General features: G+C 44.7%; 2 long non-coding RNA genes across 3 annotated transcripts in view; both read left to right on the top strand.

The window, feature by feature from the left end:
• LOC121141983 overlaps positions 1-4,213 on the top strand; it is a 37,173-nt gene extending 32,960 nt beyond the window's left edge. The window contains exon 3 of one of the 2 annotated variants that reach the window (XR_005878983.1): positions 3,525-4,213. This is a non-coding gene — a long non-coding RNA (uncharacterized LOC121141983). Of the gene's footprint in view, positions 1-705 lie in introns of both variants that reach the window. The other variant, XR_005878984.1, reaches the window with a different exon arrangement.
• An 8,799-nt stretch (positions 4,214-13,012) lies between these two features.
• On the top strand, positions 13,013-21,742 carry LOC121141793. Its single transcript, XR_005878732.1, has 3 exons — positions 13,013-13,186; positions 18,194-18,406; positions 21,693-21,742. It is a non-coding gene; the product is annotated as an uncharacterized LOC121141793 (long non-coding RNA).
• The last annotated feature ends 332 nt before the right edge of the window (positions 21,743-22,074 follow it).

Genomic DNA, 22,074 nt, shown 5'->3' with positions numbered 1-22,074 from the left:
ACGGGAAGTACTGGTAGGCCCGTCTTCCCAGAGTCCCTTTGCCTCCCAACTATGCGATTCACAGGGCTTGGGAGGCCATCCATCACCTCAAGAAATCTCTCTGAAGATCGAAAGCTGAAAATTTAGTTTCCATTTCTTACCACCTTGGATTCTTTTTTTCAGAACAGCCTGATTTTAAGGCTAGGCAACTTTTGATCAATTATTTCTTGACTATTTATTATAGTCCAAGAATCACCATAAATGATGAGTGCAAAAAAACTGCAAATAATTGATCCCTGACTCAACAAGCTTCCATTGTAACTAGTCACTGGGTTCTTTCCCTTTTCTGATCACATAAAAAGTACCTAGCTACACATCAGAGTCCACAAATGAGCTAGAGAAGAGGCATTCAAAAAGACCATGAAGACAAAAGGAAATTTATCAGGGAGTGATTGTGGTTTGAATTGGCCTTACACTGAAGTAGGAGCAGTTAGCCATGCAGAGAGGGTAAGAAAAAGGAAAGAACAATCCCTTCAGAGATAGTCGCAACAAGAAGGCACAGGTCCTCATGCTCCTTAGGGAGTAAGGTCATAGGAGAGTGGAGAAAATAATCCCACACCACACAAAAGGAAGAATTCTAGATTGAGGGTTAGGAGACATTGTCCTGTATCTATGGCCTTGATTGGGTTATTTCACCTGCAAGTACCTCAATTTCCTCTTCTACAGGAAAATAAAGATCTTGCACTGACTAGTTTTATGTCAACTTGGCCAAGCCCTAGTCATCAGAGAGGAGGGAACCTCAATTGAGAAAAGTCCTGCAAAAGTCTTGGTAGCAATTGACAACCCAGGATTGAAGGGGTCATGAAGACAGTTGAGGCTTGGCACCATGAAGAGAGCCCATTAGAGACTATTGGTGAGAGTGCAGCCCAATGGCAATAGAAGACCCCAGAATTTTAAAGATTCTAGCACCATGGGATGACCACCAAGTGCCAAGAACAGCACTATCTTTGGAAGGAGCCAGCCTGACCTGAACTGGAGATAATCTATGTGTGCAGGAGAAGGTGGAGCCAGCGAAATGACCTTTGAAGGTGGCCAGAAGATCCTGAGTGAATCCCAGACATTGAACAGTGATTTATTTACGCTACTGGAGTTTGGCTTGGTTTTGATCTGATTGTGACTGTGCCCAGATTCTTCGCTCTTGGAATAAGAAAGTATTTGTTTTTGATTTGCTGGAGCCCAGAGTTGAGAGACTTTGAACTTTTAAAGAGATTTTGGAGTTTTACAGAGCTTTTGTTTTTAAAAAGAGACTGAATATTTTTAAAGAGACAGCTTTTAAAGCGTTTGCATTTGTAATGTTATGGGACATTTTAAGTGGATAAAATGTTTTATATCTCCATGTCGATATTAATGTGTGATCTTGGGGATGAACAAGACAGGAAAAGTTATGTTTTAATAGTGATGTGTTTATGTGTCAAGCTGACAAGGGTCCATTGCTGGCTAGTTTTATGTCAACTTGACAAGCTAGAGTCATCTGAGAGGAGGGAACTTTTATTGAGAAAAGGTATCCATAAGATTGGACTATCATCTTCTTAATTAGTGATTGATGTTGTGGGGCCTTGGTGGTGCCATCCTGGGCTGGTGGTCCTGGGCTCTATGAGAAAGCATCTGAACAAGATAGGAGGAGAAAGCCAGGAAGCAGCATCCTCCATGGCCTCTGCACCAGCCCCTGCCTCCACGTTCCCACCCAGTTTGAGTTCCTTCCTTGGCTTCCTTCAGTGGACTGTGACTTGGGATAAGCAAGTCAAATAGAACCTTTTCCACAAGTTAATTTTGGTCATGGCATTTCATCACAGTAATGGTAACCCTAACCAATCCATACATGCGGATCCCTTTCCCATCTACTTCACAGGCTCTTTTGGGAGTCAGCGAAATAGTGTGTACTTTTTTACTGGATATATATCAAATCCCTTTTGATAGCTATGAAGCAGAGATATCACCTCAAAGGAGTCATTCATCAGGGACACCAAGCCACCCCCTAGCTGATGTCTAGAAGACACTCATTCTGAGCTCTTATAAATGGCTGGTTACCAATATAGCAACAGATTCACCATCTGAGAATTTCTCAGGGCCAATGGTCACATGGAGAACAAGTGACATGTGACTTTTGATACAGTCTCCACCATCCCCTTCAGTCCTGCTGTTTCTCAACTGTCTCATACAGTGACCTGCAGTCATGTCCCACAATGCATCCTGTCTGATTTCTGATTCACAGAGTCAAAACAATCCTTTTGACAATGAATGCAGTCCGGAAAGATCTGTGAGATAAGGCAAGAGCATTTGGAAAGGATCTTGCCTCCAGAACTCCAATCACTTTGGAGAAAAAAAAAAAACAAGGAATGGGAAAAGCAACTTGTTACTGCTTCAAAAGATTCATTGCTGCTTGATATCTAAGACAAAACTCAAAAACTATGGGCATCTTGCTTTCCAAGCCCTGCTTCTGAGAAGCTTGTGATGTTCACAGAGACCAATGCACAATTTTATTATTGGTAAATTGCTTTATTTCAGGACGTCAAGGCTCCACTTTTCCTATTTTGAAGTGGGACATTCTTTGAAAAATGCCTTGTCAGTGGTTATGGTTGCTTAGAGCCAGAGTAGGCCGTGACATTTGCTCCATCCATCCCAGATGGTAGTTTCATCTCTTTGTTCTCCTGCTGTTAACAATAAGAAAAAAACTGGTCCACTCTGTAGAGACAGCCCAGAGGACTGGGTGGATGAGTTAGCTCTACTCTGTGGTTTCAAGCACACTTATTCACATTCCCAGTTTTGATCACTTTCCACTGTTAGCCTCAAAAGGCAGACATGATCTGATAGCTTGAAAAACTAGAATTCTTCTCACTGTACTCCATTAACCTAGCAAGAGCCAATAGCCATGAAGAAGAGGATCATTTGGGGGTCTCTCCTTCCTCCCCTCTCTAATGAAGATGGTACCTATGCTATAGGGTCATTGGGAGCATTAGATGTGATATATGACAACCTGCTGGCATTCTGTTTGGCACCACCATGTGCCCACAAGTGGACTTAAACCCAAACTAAAAAAAAAAAGTCAGCTGTCCTCACATCCCATGCTTCAAGTTCTAGGCATCTTCATGGTAAGGACACATGGTCCCTGACCTACTGTTAAGCACTATCAGCTCCATGTACAAATATTAGAATAATGTTCCTATTCTGCCTAGAGGTTGTGTGGAACATTTATCAAATTTTCTATTCCTTCTACTCCGGAACCTTGCAACCATGACCTACAGTTTGCTTCAGGTATCTGATAGAGAGTCCATAGGAGTGTTACCCTACAAACAGCTGCTTGCCAGGGCATGGTAGCACATACATGTGATCTCAGTATTTGAGAGGCAGATTTTGGTGGATCTCTATGATCCAGAGGTCAACCTGGTCTATGTAGTGAGTCCTAGGCCAGCTAAAGTGATGCAGTGAGACCCTGATCCAACCAAAAACCAAGTAACCTCTTTTCTCCACTGTGTTTGATCCTGTAGATGAGTTCTCCATCTCTGTGGTAGCAGAGGAGAGAGTGCAGGAGATGAGAATCTGAAACGTAGAGCTAACAAGGTGGATGGGATTGGTTTGTCTCTGCATACTCACCCTTCTCCAGAAGACAAGTGCTCATCTGCTCCAGCAATGTCGCTGTAGGATGCTGACTGGAAGCTCTTGTAATACATCTCACTTATTCATCATTCTCATCCCCTAAAGAATCTGGAGGAAAAAAAAGATCAGAAAATTCCATTTGCTGTTTCCTATTTAATGAAGTCAAGCATTCTTACAAAATGAAGAGTGCAGCTCCAGGTCAGCTTTTAATTAGCTTCAGGAGCACTTGTTTCAAACCAGCCTCATCCCCAAAGCTGGTCACACTCTGTCCTGAAAGAGATAGGAACTCAATTGCATTTTGTCTTGTCAAATCACAACAATGTATGCCACCAGCATCCATGTCACATGGGGAAAATGTGCTCCTTGGTTGCTAGGCACTGTGAATTTCTTGACCCCACTAGAATGGCAGAACTTATGCAAAGCTCTTGAAGAATGGTAATTTTGGTCAAATTTTGGTCTTTTATTTATTTTTTGATAGTCAACTGTGTAGACATGGGCCAATTTCCCCAAGTCAACAGCAGAGAAAATAAGGACTTTGGAGTCAAACAGACCCTGAATAAAACCTTGCTTTCTCAGCTGAGTGGCTGTGTGAGTTATCTCAGGACAGGTGGCTTCTGTCCCCACATTGGTGATATAGATACCTGCGTCTGCCTCCTAGGACTGCTGAAAGGAGTAAAAGGGTCTATGAGAACGCTCCAATGCCTCTTCCCTTTCCTCTCAACTGCAAGACAAGACGAGCCTCTGTACTCTTCCCCTTTCCCAGTGCTGAGCAATGGCCCAAAGGGACACAGTGACACAGAGATCAAAACCTCAGCTCCTGGCTTTGCAGCCTAGGGCCCTGCTGCCTTCCTGGCTGTGTGACCATGGGCAAGTCCCAGAGCCTCTTTGTCTGTTTGCATTCAAAGGGAGAGTAATGTGAGTGCCTTCTCCATCAGATTACCGGCAGGTCTAAATTAGAAAGTGTACAGAAAGCCCTTGCCTAGTGCCTGGCACATGGTAAATGCACAATAAATTATTAGCTAATAATGGCAGCAATAACATCTGGGAGTGCATTGTAAAACTTAAAAAATCCTCCAAGACGTCCATCTTAAACCCTTTTTGGAAAGAATGCGTCAATGTTAGCAGTGCTTATGTAAATGTAAGTGGTTATTATTTATGTAGGAGAACATTACTGAGTATTATTCAGGAAGAGGGAGAGAACAATGTAGAGGTAGGGGGAAAATTTATGACAGGCTTCTTGGAGGAAAGAGGAACATAGAGCATCTCACCCATCAACACAGCAGTGAGCAGCAGACTACCTCAAGGCAGTCCCCACTGCAAGCAGTATCAGTAGTCTCCTCTAAAAAGAGAAAAAGGGGGAAGGAAAGGGATGGGAAACCTCATTCCGCTGCCTCTAAAATTAACCCTAAAGCTGCATTTATTAAACAGGATCTCACTAAGCACAGCGTCAGGGAGGCAGATGATCAGCTCCTGCCTTCAGGAAGTGTGCAGTATGATGCGAACCTTACAATAAATGCACAGACAGCTCATTAAAGTCAGAGGGAGGTGTCAGGAATCCTTTTTGCCATTAGTCAAAGTCTTTTTCATGGAGTTTCCTTTTGTTGATCAGATCATCTAATTTTTCTAAAAAGAACACCAGGCAGTTGGTGTCACTAAAGGAGTTATTATATGCAAAGGGTATTTAAAAATGGAAGTGGAAATTGTGATTGAAGCAAAAGGAGATGCCAATGACTATCATTAGACCTATTGCTGAACTGGGCATCGGAATCAATGCTGAGCTTCCTAGAAGCTGGGGGCAAAATAAGAAACCTGTCTTTATTATTTAATAGTTGGTGGATATCCTTGACCTCCTAAGCAATACACAAAATACACACCAGGTCCTACTTGTATTTTTTGTTCAGTGAGTACATGTAAAAGGCATGTTACATGTGTCTGTGAATTCATGGGTAATGCAGGGAGGTATTGGTGACTGTTAACATCTAAGACTATATTTTTCTTCTCTGTCTCTTTGATTTTTATTTGTTTGGTTTTGGTTTTGTTTTTCAACAGAGGCTTTCTCTGTGTAGCTCTGGCTGTCCTAGAAGTAGCTCTATAGACCAGGCTGGCCTTGAACTCAGACATCCTTCTGCCTCTGCATCCCAAGTGCTAGGATTAAAGGTGTGCACCACCACTGCCCAGCTAAGACCTTACATTTTTTTAGAGGCACCTATAAAAAAATCACTAAACTTCTGTTGATGCTACCGTTTTTCCATTTTTGTGGAGGCTGCATCTTAGCTGATGGCACTACAGAATGCAAGCTGTCTCACTCATGTCTATAAAGTAAATGTACACCTGACCTAAAATTTGAGCAGCCTTCAAATCATTATGCCTGGCTTGCTAATTTTATTTTCAACAGGGTTTTAGTCTCCACAGGGATCTAATCTGTCTCAGGACTCTCAGGTTAACTGCTGCTGTTCTTAAATTGTCCCCACTTACGCAGGTGGGCAACAATGAGAAGGATTAGCCAATTGTATAGAAAATCAAGGATGCTTGCTTGCAAGGATACCTGTTTCTGAGAATCACCATGACTTTTGCATGCCACTGACTAAGAAAGGAAGGAAGTGATAACGTTAAGAACCTAGGTTTGGGCAGGCTGTGGTAAAGACCAGCTGTTATTGTTCTGGCTGGTTTCTGACCTGTTGTGATGTCTTTTATAAATCTGAAAGAACCAACTTTGCAAACCTCTTTTGAAGCCTACATTTTAGCCTTTTAAAAAGAGCATCCTTAGCATGCCCAGGAAATTGAATAAGGAGAACATGTCAGAGAGGACCAAACACAGGATGAAAAAGTAGGCAGACGTAAAAAACAGTAGAGAATGGCAAGCCAAGAAGAAGGACCACAGGATGCAGTCACTGTAGCTTCAGGCCTTCCTCTGACAGGGCCCCAGAAAGCGACTTCCCAGCCTTCGGCCAGTTGACAGGAAGCTCTCGCTAGGCCTAGGCTGGGCAGACATCCTCCCTGCACGTGCCAACCAATGTTGGACACATCTGTTCAGCACATTTGGCACTATCCATCGGCCAGCTGCTGGCACCAAATCAGAAGGGGCAGGTGGGAGTTCTGGGCTGGGGCAGGAAGGAGAGAGGGGATTATGCACAGTTGTTCCACACAGAGAATGAGGAGGTGACCATAAGAATGAGGCTGGGAGAGGTCCCGCCCTGGAGCAGCAGGGCAGGAAGCCCCACAGTAGTAGCGGACCTTGCACTAATCACCCACGGTGGCAGGTGAAGCTGGAGCTTGGGGGGGGGGGTTGCATACAAGGCTCTGTGCCAGGTTTGTGCTGTTTCCTATGCTTCCTGTTAACCCCAATATTGAGTCTTTTAGGAATTCCTGACTAGACAGCACATCGCTAACTATGAGTTTAAAGGTTTTATTTCCCACCTCCAACAATGCTTTTGTAGTCTTTTGAGGCTCACAAGAATCTCCGAGTTGTTAACATTCTCCTTATGAGCTAGAGGAAATATTGCAAAGAACAAGCCTGCCCGCTGAACACAGGCCCTAGGGAGAGAAAGGGATATTCCTGAAGCCACCTGCTCAGCCAGTGAGAGAACTATGAGCAAACACTGGCTTTTCTACCGCAGCACCATTTGCTCTGCCCAAGTTTCAACCGTGTGCCAAGATGATGAGCTGTGAGTGGAAAACGCATTCACTCGGGAGAGCCATCTTAGAATGAAACTCATTCCACAGAAGCGTGCTGTCTCCTCCTCCTCCCTCCTCCTCCTCCTCTCTCCTCTTCCTCCTCTCTCCTCCTCCTCCTCCTCCTGCTCCCTCCTCTTCCTCCTACTCCTTCTCCTCCTGCTCCCTCCTCCTCCTCCTCCTTCTTCTCCTCCTCCTTCTCCTCCTGCCCCCTCCTCTTCCTCCTCCTCCTCCTCCATACTTGCCAGCTGGGTCATCCCTTTCAAGGTCTCCCCAAAGAGAATAATCAAATCACTTCCGGTGTTGACAACCTTACAGGTTCATTTCCTCTGCACCTGAGATTGCCTTTCCCACTGCTGGTGTCACGTGTGCCATGATAGACAGCACTCTGCATTTCAGCTGCAGCTGGTCAATCGTCCTATCCTCAGGATCACAACATCTGTTTACCTCTGGCTCATTACTAGCCCGAGGGTCATGTTTACTTCTGGTTCATTCTTAGTAGCCAGAGGGTCAAAGCCAAGGGACAAAGAATCACCTACATTCAACCTCAGGTTTTGTTTTATTTTTTAATTTTTTTAGCTTCAAGTGCATGTGTATTTTGCCTGCATGTGGGTCTTTGTACCATGTGCATTTCTGATGTCCAAAGAGGCCAGAAGGGGGCCACAGATGCACTGGAACTGGAGTTACAGTCGTGAGTCACCATGTGAGTGCTGGGAATCGAAACTAGGTCCTCTGGAAGAGTAAAATGTGCTGTTAACATCTGAACCCTCAGTCTCAAATTTGAAAACATAATCCACTTCATGAGCTTTAGTGATAGAGGGTCAGGATTTGTAGAGTGTCAGAGACTCACACCTGTCCCCTGACATATACTTAAAATGAGGACACTACTACCATCTGTAGACCAGTTTCTGTCCTGCCAATCCTGTAGTCTTTTAGTCCCCAATAAACCTACAGATGACTATACTAATTATAAACTGTTTGGTCGATGGCTTAGGCTTCTTATTGGCTAGTTCTCTTATTGGCTAGTGATGTCTGAATCTCTTGCTTCCTTAGCAGCTACATGGTGTCTCCTTTCTGCCTTCCTTTTCCCCCCGAATTCTTTTAGTTTGGTAACCCCACCTATACTTCCTGCCTGGCTACTGGCCAATCAGTGTTTTATTAAACTAATACAAGTGACAAATCTTTACAGTGTACAAGAGCATTATCCCACATCAACCATCCATACCATGAGGGGGTTGTAATGAAAGAAATTCCCACCTGATAGAACTGACATAGATTTTGGAGTCACATGATCGGAGGTTTATGGAGAATGACAATGGGGTTTCCATCTGCGGCCTGGCTGAGTGGGGGTCTGCTACCACAGCATCCCACCACCAAAGGCTGCACTGGGTTTTCTTTTCTTAAGAGTCTAACTTCCTCTTGTACTGCTAAAACTCAGCATGCAAAACATGGAAAAGCAAAGACTATAAATTTCTTATCTACAGAAGAGGAAACCTTGGAGGGCTTTCAGGTTCTTCCCAGAGCCAATCCTTCTTTTCAACCTCCTCCTACAAGCTGGTCTTCCCCTGACTTTATGGCCTTTTCTCTCTCCTTCCTGCTCTCATCTTAGACCTCAGGTCCTCTGCCAGTACTTGGAGTACCACCTTCCCAATACCTGGATCTACATCTGTACAACTACAGCTCTCCTTCCCCCTACTCCGGTCTTTATGACTTACACTGTAGACAGCTGTGAACAGTTCCATCACCACTATGGAATGATGTTGGCCCATAAGAAATATATTAACAAGGTACATCTGAGCATTTCCAAGTTGGCTTCCTAGACAAAGCACATCTCTGGGGTCGTTCTATCTAGGGCCCTAGCTCAGATATTCAGCTGCTTCAGCAAGAATTTAGTTATCAATATATTGACTGACTGACAGCTGAGATCCCAATTTTGTGCTCAGCTCTACTTCAGGGCTGATGGACTTGACTTTGTTTTGGGTTAGGAAGAGTTTAAGAAATTCACTGACCCAGCATCAAGTTCATCCCTTTCTGCCATGTACTCTGGGCTACTGCTTTATCTCATCCTGTCTTCATTTCTACAAAACCAGCAATTCTTGCCTGAACTACCTAAGAAACCAGCTTGGTCCAGCACCACGCTCCCCAACCAGTGATAGAATAGACACAGACCCCAGGTTTGAATTATCTGCTGCTTCATATATGACTAGCTATTTTATCTGATGAGGTTTTAATCTCCTTGTTTGTAAAACAAGGAAAGTGTCCTTATAGAGATCTCTGAGAATTAACATTGATATAGACTCTGTATTATAGAGTATCACATAGCATTGTCTGGTGAACAGTCACTATTTTCCTTAAGAAGGGCATTAATTAGACAGACTGGATATCTGATGCCAGCTACTGCCTGGCAAATCGTCACTTACTGCTGACACTTCCTGCATCCAAACACACACAGGCCTACCTAACTCATCACTCCTCTGCTCCTCCCACTGAGCCTTTGTGTGTCTGTCTGTTCGGACTCTTGACAAGTCTTGCACTAGGGTCAGTGTGTTACCAGTTCCTGAGAACTGACTCTTGACACCTCTTCCTAGTGGCCAGTGGCTATCCTGCTGAGAGTTTGAAAGCAATCATTGTGAGATCATTTATGACACAAAATGAAAACAAAACACACACTATGAATTAACCACTTGCCCCGCAAGAGCTGTTTGTTTGCATTTACTGGCTCACAGGTACAGAAATTTTTCTATGCTCTTTAAGCTTGATCATCAGGCCTAAACTTGCAATTATAATCCAATCAAGAGGAGGCCTCAGAACTTATGTCCACAGTGGAAATATTGCTAAATCCTCATCAAAATCTGCAGAGCAACCTCTGTTTAAGAATGGAAACAGGGATTGGGTTGTAGTTAAGTGGTAGAGCATGTGTTTAGCATGTGTGGGGTCCTGAGTTCAATCCCCAACACTGAAAAAAGGAATGGAAACATCACAACAGAAAACCAAAAGGCTAATGAATGAACAGTAACGCCAGGATTAACCCTATGACTAATGAGATCAAAGCAGCACAGCCCATGAGGCTCCCTCCTGGTGATGCATTCTCCCTTGAGCACTGATGGAAATCTCCCAAGCCCTCAGTGACTGTGTCTCCCATCCATTCCAGGAATGCTTCTGCTCTGCCTTGGAAAAGTTCTGTAGTGAAAACTGTATGGAAGTAGGCAAACCCCTTGCAGATGAAAAGGAAACCCCGCCTTTCCTTCATGGTTGGGAGAGTTCCAAACAACACACATGTGCTAAGGTACAAGCACCGTGGGAGCCCAAACCTCGTCTTAATTTGTGACTCCTGGAGGAATCTGGAGGGAGAGCTAGGGCTCTCTCTCTCTCTCTCTCTCTCTCTCTCTCTCTCTCTCTCTCTCTCTCTCTCTCTCTCTCTCTCTCTTTCTGTGGTGAAGGCTCACCGTACTGAGGACTACGATGAAAGTGTGCAAAAGATACTCAGTGCCAGGCCCATTCCTAAAGAAAGACTTTATTAAAGAAATCAATAGGTGCATTGCATGTGAGTGATGGGTGGTGGGAATGAGAAGCCCTGAAAAGAAGCTGTGTCTGGCTGTGAACGTAAAACTCCTGGGAGGAGTTGCTGTGTCCACAGAGACCAATGCACCGATAGGAATTTCAGTGCTGTGCAGAGGTTGGAAGTTTGTAAGTTCAGAGGCTAATTACTTTATCTTGGGCTAGTGTTAGCCTCCTGGAGCAGCTACTGCTTGTCCCACCTTGAGCCAACATCTGAACTAACACCGTGTGATAATAAATAAAAACCTTTTAGGAGCTATTAACTCAGCAGAACACTAGCTTCTGCCGATCCAACAGCTAAGAATGTCATGAGGGCATCTTGGGCCTATGGAATAGCTCCCCCATCTCTCTGTACCGGCCTCTTGTGCACTCACCAGTATATTTTAAAGTTGCCTGGATGTATGACTTCTTTGTTCTATAAATCAACAAAAACCCTGTGAAACAGCTTCCATGTTGGAACATGGAATTTGGGTAACCTAAATCTGTGTTCCCAGCCATGGTCCCTCATGATGGCTCCAGAATAAGCCATCTTTACTCCTTTATGATGAGAGCCATGATCTGTGAGCGGGAAGAGAGGTGGGTCTCCTCATGAGGAAACAGTCTCATGGTTTTTTGTGGGGCTGACAGTCCTCTGCTGTCGTGGAATCCTGCCTGTCTGCTGTGGAGTTCACAAGTTTCCACTGAAAAGCCCCTTTTTTCCTGTATGTACTTGAAAGATCTCCCCACCAGCCCAATCCAGAGAAATACCTGCCAGTTAAACCTTAAATGCTCTGTTTTCCCCTCGTTGGTTTCACAAATGCCACCTATTTCCATCTCTTTACCACTATAACTGCTGTGGAATGATGACCATTTCTCCCCACCCCACTCCTCCCACAAACCCTGCCTGGACATGTCATCCCCAATCCTGGCACATGGGTAGCTTTCTCTTTGGACAGGTTTTATGAGCGTCTCCGCAGGAATAACAACAGAAAACCAGAATACAGGAAAAGGACGAGAGTCCCAGGACTGTCCCCAGCTGTATCGTATCCTTACCCACATCTCTGGTTCACACTGTGACATGCACGCTCCCGTCTCTAACTCTCCTCCCCTTCCCAACCTCTTCTCCTGCCTCCCGGACAATGCCTCCTGCCAGCAGGTCCACTACTGTACTGACACAATGCCAAATGTGGGGAGTTGGGCTCCCAGAGGCCGGCCCCTTACAGCCTGCAAGCCCCATTTGGGTCCCTTATTTTAGCGATAGTGGACCCTCCATGTGACCTACACACTGATGTGACTATCACCCTTTAAAAGAGGTGGGGCTGGCATAGTGACTGGGGGCAGGGGACTGGTCACAAGCATCTGCCTCTTTTCTGGAACCGAGTTGACGAGGAAAGTCTATCTACACATTCGCCTTGTTCACCCTACCCCCACTCTACGCTGCCAACAGCTTCAGTTCTTGGCTGATGACCAGACAGACTCCTCCCATTGTGACACAGGACAGTCCAAGCACCTTTGGACTTTCAGGTGACCCTTTACTCTAGCCCAAAAGTTCAGGCGTTAGCCTTGTCTGGATCCGGATGAAAGGGGGCCACTCTTCCAGAACTGGCTATCTGTTTCTCGCTTCATCTTTCCAACAATCTCTTCATGCCTTCTTCCCCAGGCTTCAGTGCCCAAGTACACATATCAAATGCTCTTCATTTCTCTTCCTGTCTAGTAAAGTAACTTCGGAGCAGGTAGAGTCTTCCATTACTGGATGTCTGCTTTGTAGTTTATGTAACAGCAGAAGAGAAGTGATTTTATTTCACTTACCGATTTAAACTTTGACTAACTCACACATAATCAGATTGGTTTTGTTCCATCTAGATCGGTCATCTCAGGCAGCAGGTGGAAGTCAGATAACAGAGCAGACCAGGCCACAGAAAGAGCTGCCCAATGCTGACTGCCCAGTGCTGAGCTTAAGAAACACATGTATCTAGCAATTGGCTAGAGGGTTCTTTTATTCATTCCCTACACACTTACTAATAATGTAACCTGAACTTCTGTTGTGTTCAAAATACAGTGACTATAAGATCATTTTTAATTAGACCATGAGGCCTTTAAGAAAAAAAATGATCTCACTCTGCCACTGTCTTATCTCGCAATGTTGGCCAGTTCAGTTCGCATCTGTGTGGCCTCAGATCCTTCACTGTATACGGTGCGTAAAGAAATCCAAAGCCACCGATGGCCCTCCTTCTGTGTTCAGTCCAGGAAGCATAAGTTACACAGGCGTACAAGAGTTAGCAGGGAGTTCAAAGATGGAGAAAGCTGGGGCTTCTTAGGAGGAATTTGGTAACTGCTGGATCCGGTAAGTTACACAAATGGTTGAAGATTTTACTAAAAGGAATACCAATACAAGGAAGCTGAGCAGGCCTCGTGTAGCACAGCAGCTGGGCAGAGCTGATGTGGGGGTAGCATTTCAGTGGGCCAACACACGGTCAGGGGCCAGTTCAGCCAGGGAACGGGAGGAGCCATGGCACAGACGGGGAAATACAAGGTGCTCCCGGGGAGCTGGGCATGCTCATTGGTAGCTGCAGCCGATAGGGCAAGCAGGCAGGAAGGGAGATGGGCTGGAAAGGTATTGTGAGGTCAGAGTCGAAAAGCCCAGAGAGGCATGGTGAGGAGCTGGGCCGGGGAAAGTGACCTCACTGGCTAAGCTTGAGAGGGCCCTGCCCCTCCTCAAACGGCCTGGGTGCAGGCCCAGAGTGGGGCATGTGGCAGCAACTGGCGGGGGGGTGCTGGCAGCGCCACCAAGCTTGTTTCTTCACCAGGAAACAAGGTTTCCTGTAACTCGGGCCCATGAATCAGCATTTCCTCTGTCAATAATCCACAGCAAGCGATACAAGAGCTCAGAGCTTGGGGGACTGGAAGAAAGGAAGGAATATTCCATGACATAGTGGCTCTGCTCTCCTTCCTCTAATGATAAGCTCCAAATAACATTCAGGTCTGGTATAAGGTCCTTTTCTCCAAGCAGCTCCCAGTCCCCATGAAGACTGAGTCCCACAAAGTGCCTGGCTCCCTTGTCCCATTAGGTGTCTCCATTACCAAGAGAAGCCGGCTCTTCGCCTCGGCTCCTGGTGTGTCACAGAGCCAGGGACTCTCCTGACCTGGCAGTGATTTTCACATATGTGTGACTTACCTTGGAGTCTTTGCATGTCTGTGTCAAGGTGCTGTGCAAACAACCCAATAATCCCATGAGGTCCACAGGGAGTGTGCAAACCACCTCACTAACACCACAACAAGACAAGGAGGAAGGAAGGGTGCTGTTCTGTCCGTTGTTTACAAGAAGCCAGGCCTCACCTGGCTCCTTCAAATCTCAGACCCAGGAGCCTTTTCAAAGCCGCAGACGTTACAGAAATAAGGGCATCTATAAAACACTTAATGTGTTTATCTCAAGTATAGTTAATGATGACAATTGAACCAATAAAATATTTAATAGACTTAATTTATAGTAGTAAAATAGTATACATGTATATTTTATCTATTATTAGAGAGAATCATATTTGCTCTCTTATTCCATTTATCCTGCCAGGATCTGTCCTAGATATGCTCAGGTGTGCACAGAAACAGACACAAGGCCCTGCCCTCCATAAAGCTTGCAGTCTGGTTTGTGACGTGCAGACAATGAACAAGAGAAAGGAGAAGCCTGACCTGGTTGGTTACATGTGCTTTCTGGACCAGAGAACAGAGCGAAGGGGGTGGGTGCATTGGGAGAGGGGTAGAGCAGCTTTGCACAGCTTGCTTGGGGACAATGTCTTTGAAAGTACATTTTTTAAAGCAGGCTCTAGAGAGGAAAGCAAGGCATGTGCCCATATGAAGCAATGGGAATCAGCAACTGAAATAGCGTGTACAAAGGCCCTGAGATCAGTACCCATCAGTATGTTTAAGAAACAGTAAGTAGCATTGGTGGCACACACCTTTAGTCCCAGCACTCAGGAGGCAGAGGCAGGCAGATCTCTGTGAGTTCCAGGCCAGCCTGGTCTACAGAGAGAGTAGCAGGATAGGCTCCAAATCTACACAGAGAAATCCTGTCTTGAAAAAAAAGAACAAGAAACAGTAAGTAATCAGGAATATCTGGAGTGGAGAGGGGATGGAGGAAAGGTTCAAGACACAGAGTGAGGTAGGGATCATGAGCTGAATTACATAACTGTTATCATCTGCCGAAAATAAAAATAATAAACGACAAAATGAGACAAGAAGACTAGCAAATGGAAAACAACCCCCACGAGAAACACATGAAGGAAAGTTGCAATTGGCAAAGAAGATAGGGAAAGAAAAGATCAGGGTAGTGTGGAAAGAAAGAGACACAGAGGCTGCATTCCCTCTCCCTGGCCCCCGAGGCTGACTTTAAGTTCTGATCCAGTATCCCAATCCTGGAGCCCATTGCCATGGTCACTTCTTGCAGGAACTTCACAGGAGGCAGCCTGGCAGAGGAAGACCCATCCCGGGTGTCAGATTTCAGGCAGGTTCTCCTCAGCTGGGCCCCAGCACTCAGCACACTTCCACTTGTCAGGGCTATAGGTCAAAAGCCAAACCAACTTACCTGAATCCCATCCCAGATTTCCCAGGACCATCTTTGTCTTTGGAGGACAGCCTATGGCCAGCATCAGGCAAGAGACCCCAAGAGACAGAGGGGAAAACTGATGATGTTAGCTCAATTGCCAAGGCTCACTCCAAAATGCAAGTGTTCAGAGCCTTGCTTTGAACCAGACTCACCTCTGAGGGTGAGCAATGTGGGCATAGGGGTGGTAAGGGTATGGTGTGACGGACACGAGGGGAACAATGTTGTCTCTCACTAGAAGCCAATGTTCCTTCACTCTTTGTTCCTTCTCTTTATTAATCCTGTGGGCTTCACAGGCGAGCTCGTATTCAGTTCAACCCCACACTGCCCACCCCACCTCCCTCCTACCTTGAACAATTTTATATAAAAAAATCTTTGTGTAGTTTCTCCAAACTTAGTCTCAGTGAGTGGGACAATTGGGCCCTTACAAGTCTGTTTGCTTTGCCTCACGATGTCCAGAGATCAGGGCACAAAAACCCCTGGTAGTGATGGACATTAGGTGGAGAAGTCCCTTGTGCCTGTTTTCATTGAGCAAGGAGTAAAAGAGAGAGAGATGCTGTCCTCCAGAGGCCTGAGAGCATCCTGGGAGATGCGGTGACCCGGGTGGAGAATAAGGAAGATGCAACAACAGCTCCTTGGCTTCATTTCTCTGCCTTTTCTTCATCTGCCTCTCAGGCAGCCTGGCCACTCTGCCGCCACCATCACAGCTGGGGTCAGCTCTCAACTTTTATTTGAATTAAGCTTTCTATGTCAAGGTGATTGCTATTGAAAAGAAGTCACGTGGCGATTCTGTACACCTTTCACCTAGCTTTCCCAAGTGTTAACATTTTGCCAGACTGTACTACAATATCATGATCAATTATTGATGTTCAAATAGTGCTCACCAGTGAACTTCCATTGCTGCTTCATTGGGGCCACGCCCACTTTTCTCTTGTTCCCACCTCTTCGCAGCTCTGGAAACTTATTCTCTTATTTGGGTAAATTTTTTTTCTACTTAAAAATATACTATAAATGGAATTATAGCTAGTGTAACATTTTAGAACCAGCTTTTTTCCTAATGGGATAACTTCTAACAAGAGATCCATCAAAGAGGCGGAGAGATGGCTCAGTGGTTAAGAACACTTTTTGATTTTTCCAGAGGACCCGAGTTCAGTTCCCAGCATCCACACTGGATGGCTAAGAACCAACTGAAACTCCAGGTCCAGCTGATCCCACATCCTCTTCTGGCCTCCTTGGGCACCTGAACACCCAAGGCATGTACTCACACAGAAACACAGACACACTCACTCTGACACACCCAGACACACACACACACACACACACACACACACACACTGAAAACTCAGTCACACAAATAAAAAATTTTAAACATTAAAAAGCCACTTGTAAAGAGGAGTCCCATCAAGAATACTAGCCAGTAGTTGGTTGCTACTTATTGCGGGGAAATTCATGTGAATGAATGCACCTCGGTTTATTCATCCGCCAAGAACACCTAGGTTATTTCCAGATTGGGGCTGTTATGAAATTCATGCTGTTTTCTGAAGCTACTATAAACTTGCCTTATTTGTGCACAGATCTTCATTTCTCTAGGATATGTTCTTGAAGTACACTCGTTTTGTGTATGGAAGCTGTGTTTCCTTTGGTTTCACTTTAAGATTTATTTTACTATTAATTCTGTATCTGTACCTATCTACATTTGGGTGTCTACACATGGGTGCAAGTGCAGACAGAGACAAGAGGCATCTGATCCCCTGAAGGTGGTTGCACGTGCCACCTCAGGTGGGTGCTAAGAACCAAACTCAGGTCCTCTGTGAGAGCCATTCCCACTTCTAAACACTGAGCTCTCTCTCCAGCCAGCTCCATTTCCTGTGGATTTTTTGTTTGTTTCTTTGTTTTTTTTCAGGGGCCGGGGGAGCTTTTGTTGTTTTGTTTTGTTTTAGTTTTTTGAAACAGGTTTCTCTGTGTTGCCCTGGATGTTCTGGATCTCACTATGTAGACCAGGCTGTCCTTGAATTCACAGAGGTCTGCTTGCCTCTGCCTCCTGTGTGCTGGGATTAAAGTGCACCACCATTACATGGCTTCATTTCCTCTGTTTTTAAAGGCATAACCCATGCTGCTTTCCAAACAAGCAGGGCTGTTTTACATTCTCACCCACTCCATAAGGTGTTTGGGGAGCCAGTTTCTCTGCATACTTTGCCAGCACTTGGTGTTGTCACGGTTCTTTATTCTGATGTGTGTAGAGATACGATGCTTCCCATTTTAACTTGAATTCTCCATTCATGGATACCATTGAAAGTCATTCCTCACGCTTACTTGCTAGCTGTATGTAATCTTTGGTGGGATTTCTTCATATGTTTCCTTGATTTTAGACTGTACTGCTTGTGTTTTTTTATTTTCTTCATATTCATTTTTATTAGTTTTTTGATAATTTTGTACAGTGTATTTTGATCATATTTCGTCCCTCCCCCTATTTCTTTTCCTCCCGGATCCACTCTCCCTACTCTGAGGCGCACGTCCACACACACCAATTTTGTATCATTTTGTAAAAAAAAAAACTCAAAAGGCCAATTTGTGCTGCATGTTTACTCTTGGATGTGTGGCCTTCCACCGGGCATGGTCGTCCCACCAGGTGCCATACCCCCAAGGAAAACTGTCTTTCCCACTTCCCACAGATGTCAACTGCCAATAGCTGCTTAGCTAGGAATGCGATCTCATGCTCCACACTGAAGTCTCTTTTCTTGCTGTTCTTTCAAGGTCTTGTGCGCGCTGCCACAACTGCTGTGGGTATGTATGTACGCGTGCCCTGATGTGTCCAGAAGACATTGTTTCCTGGTAGTCGTCTGGCTTCTCTGGCGTCTGCGGTCCTTCCACCGTCATCCCTGAGGCATAAGAGGAGGGGATGTGACAGACATGTCTAGTTCGAGGCTTGGGCACCCTGCTGTCCTACTCGCTGCACTTTCAACAGTTGTGAGTCTCTGTGTTAATCTGCACTTTTTGCCAGAAGCTTCTCTGATGAGGGTTGAAAGAGGTATAGATATGTCATTAGGGGTTGATACAACCTTAGTCCATTTAATAGAGTAATAGTAGAAGGTTTTTCCCTAGGGGCTATGGTCTATACCTCACCATAGGTACTTGGACCCATGAGTCAGATGATAGGCATTACTTTTGTCTTTGGAGAAGACTTTAACCTAATCAGAAAGTAGTTACTTATTCCTATAACATCCATGCCACTATTGCTACGTAGTTACTTATTCCTATAACATCCATGCCACTATTGCTACATGGGCACTTCTTGCCAAGCTGGTCACTATTATAGTTTAAAGGTGAATGAATGGAGTTGAAGACAATTATTCTGAATAAGTTCACTCAAAGCCAGAAAGGCAAAAACATGTTCTTTCTCACATACAGATGCCATCTTTGAATCCTTAGGCATACTGTGTTTAAACTGGAGAGCCAGTAGAAGACAGGAATAGAGTAAAGGTGGAGATTTCAGTGGAAGGGGCGGAGAAAGCAGATGATATGAAAAGGCAAGTGGGTGATAATAGAGCAGGAGGGGTTGGATGGTGTGGAGGCTGGAAGGACAGGGTAGAAGTATGGAGAGGGATAACTAACGCTGAAGACCCTTGAGAATGCCAAATGGAAAAATGATTACTTCAGAAGCATCCTAAAATATGTGCATATACATTCATAAAAAGGAGTTTAAATAGAATCAGCCTGTAATGGGAGGGCAGTGCCTCTCTCAGACACCACAGGTTGTCAAAACAAAAGCCCACTGTCAGGTATGGCTTAGTGGGATCCTATAAGCACACCCCAAACATTACAGACCATTGCCATTGCTCTTGATCACCCTCTAGAACTTTATGAAGGTACTACAAAGTCGAGTCATAGGATGTGGAGAAATGAAACCTACCAGATGCTTCATTCCTACTAGCTACCTTTCACAGTGCTGGAAAGTTCTTTGTACACTGCTAGGTGAAAAAAAGCATCAACAGTCTTACTCGGCTGTAAATCCTGAGAGTTACAGTAATGACTGGGCTGGCAGCACATGTCACTCATGCAATGGTGACACCAATGTTGCGGCAGTATCCAACCACTTTCCCATTGTATTTAAGGCCTGCTCCACAAAGCAGAGCTCATATCTGGTACCATTTACTGCATCAAGAACCCATGGGCCCTGAGGACATATAACAGTGATTAATACAGAGACCCCTAGTTGGTTAACATGCAGAGACTAGGAGATTCAGCTTTAAATGGAACATATATCATATACCCTCCCCACAAGGCGCAGATATCATTATGGAAGAGTGAGTGGGCAGATTATAAGAGCCAGAGGTAGTGGAAGACTGCAGAAAAACGTATTTGCTAGACGTGACAGCATCATTACACACTGAACTCACAGCAGCTGTGATTGCAGGCAGAAGATCTACACAAAATGAAGTCAGCCCTAATTCCAGCAGGGGTGGGGGAAGGGTTGTGACATTCTACCCCTAACTAGGAACTACTGGCAATTGATGAAGGAAGGAGGGTAGGTTTTATTCAGGGCTGCCATTCCTGAGAGGTTACCCCTGCTATAGATTATCTTATACCCATGTTCATACAGGCAGCACAACAATCAGACTACAGATTATATTACACTCATATTCATACAGGTACCACTACAATCAGACAACAGATTATCTCATACACATGTTCATACAGGTGGCACTATATACCCAGGTTATAGATTATCTTATGTCCATGTTCATATAGGCAGCATTAAGTGGACTTAGCATGTTTAAATAAAAAAGAGTATATGAAATTAGGAGGGGAAAGTGGTGGTGGGAGCAAGGAAGGAAATGTACAGAGGGAATGTTGTATATTTGACCAGAATATATATTATATACATGTATGAAACTCTCAAACTAAAAAATTTCAAAAAATGAAATTATGTTATTTGCATCAATATTGGTGCAAATAAAGTAAGCTAGCCTTAGAAAAACAATTTAAAAAGAAATATCTAACTAAAATTATAGATTTGTCTATTTTTCATATCAGTTCTAATCACATTCAGAGTAGCTCGATCTTTCTGCTAAAATGACTCTCTTTATCATCATCTCTCACTCTCCTTAATTTTCTTTGCTGTAAGAACTCCCCTCTTATAGGCTGGAGGTGGGTCTCAAAGTGCCTGCTGAACATGCTTGGTACTCTGGGTTTGATCCTTAGCACTAAAGGAAGCAAGCCTAAAATCCGAGAACCTGTGGGGTGGAGGGGAAAAGGTCAGAGTATGAATGTCCTTTTCCAGTGAGGCCAGTTTGAAGCACATGAGACCCTGGCTGGAGAAATGAGCTGATGGGGGTCTCACCTGATGGGGGCAGTCCCAATGGCCAGGACAGACCAGCTCAGCTGACACCCAGGCCCACATCCCATGCGTTGAGTTGGCCCACTCCAACATCTACCCTTTCTATTATTTGCTGGAGTTTGGAGAACTGGTCTTGCAGAACCATAGCAGCATGATCTCTATGACTCGGGGCAACAGCAGGATATCCAAAAGGAGATTTAGTGAGGGCCCAGTACTGATGGTGAACCAGAAGCCAGGGGCCTTGAACCAGGCCAACAACTCATTGCAATGAACATTTACAAGTAAAGCTATTTGGACAAAAGGGTATACTGCGTGACACACCCCAGCTCCCAATGCCACTAAGACAAATGAAAAGGCAGGAAAGATGGAGGAGAGAAGTGCTTTTTTGTTAGGTTGGCTTTTTGTTTGTTTGCTTGTTTGGTTTGGTTTGATTTTTTGAGACAGGGTTTCTCTGTGTAGCCCTGCCTGTCCTAGAATTCACTCTGCAGACCAGTCTGGTCTTGAACTCACAGAGATCCACCTGCCTCTGCTTCCCAAGTGCTAGATTAAAGCTTGCACCACCACTACTCAGCTTGTTTGATTGTTCTTGATTCTTTTTTCTATTTTGGCAGAAGGGGCTGCTGCAAGGGCGAAGGGCAGATATGGAAGGACTGGGCAATAAGTGTATTTGGGGTGCACGGTGTGAAATTCCCAAAGAGTCAGTTAAAAAGAAGTTGATGGAAGGTCTACCTTCTCTGACACTAGCCAGCCATGTGTACTGTCGTTGAGCAATGTTTGCCTGCTGCGTCTTTCGCCCTTTTACTTACACGGCGCTGTATTTGTGGTGAATCCCTGTGGGCAGCTCACATAGATTTGTATCTACATATGTAGCTGAGCACTCACATTTCATTCACCCCTTCCTTTTTCTTTCTCTAGAGTGTGGCTGATCTTGAACTCACAGAGTTCCTCTGCCTTCCTACTGTGGGGATTAAAGGTATGTGCCACTACACACAACCTATAGATCCATATATTTTACTCTATTCCGTCTTTTAGTTTATATACATATTCATAATTATATCATTAACATACAACAAAATTGCAGATAAAATAGAAGTTATCTGAGCCAGGCAGTGGTGGAGCACACCTTTAATCCCAGCACTTGCGAGGCAGAGGCAGAGCCTGGTCTACAAGAGCTAGTTCCAGGACAGCCTCCAAAGCCACAAAGAAATCTTGTCTCGAAAAACCAAAAAAAAAACCTCATCTGGCACTTCATTTTTTCTATTTGTTCTGTTTTTATTGTCCAGTTTTTCCCAGCCTT

This window comes from Mesocricetus auratus, unplaced genomic scaffold, assembly GCF_017639785.1.
Source record: "Mesocricetus auratus isolate SY011 unplaced genomic scaffold, BCM_Maur_2.0 Super-Scaffold_100008, whole genome shotgun sequence".
Lineage (NCBI taxonomy): Eukaryota > Metazoa > Chordata > Mammalia > Rodentia > Cricetidae > Mesocricetus > Mesocricetus auratus.
The sequence above is the reverse complement of the archived record's forward strand: the minus strand, read 5'-3'. Positions and strand labels throughout refer to the sequence as shown.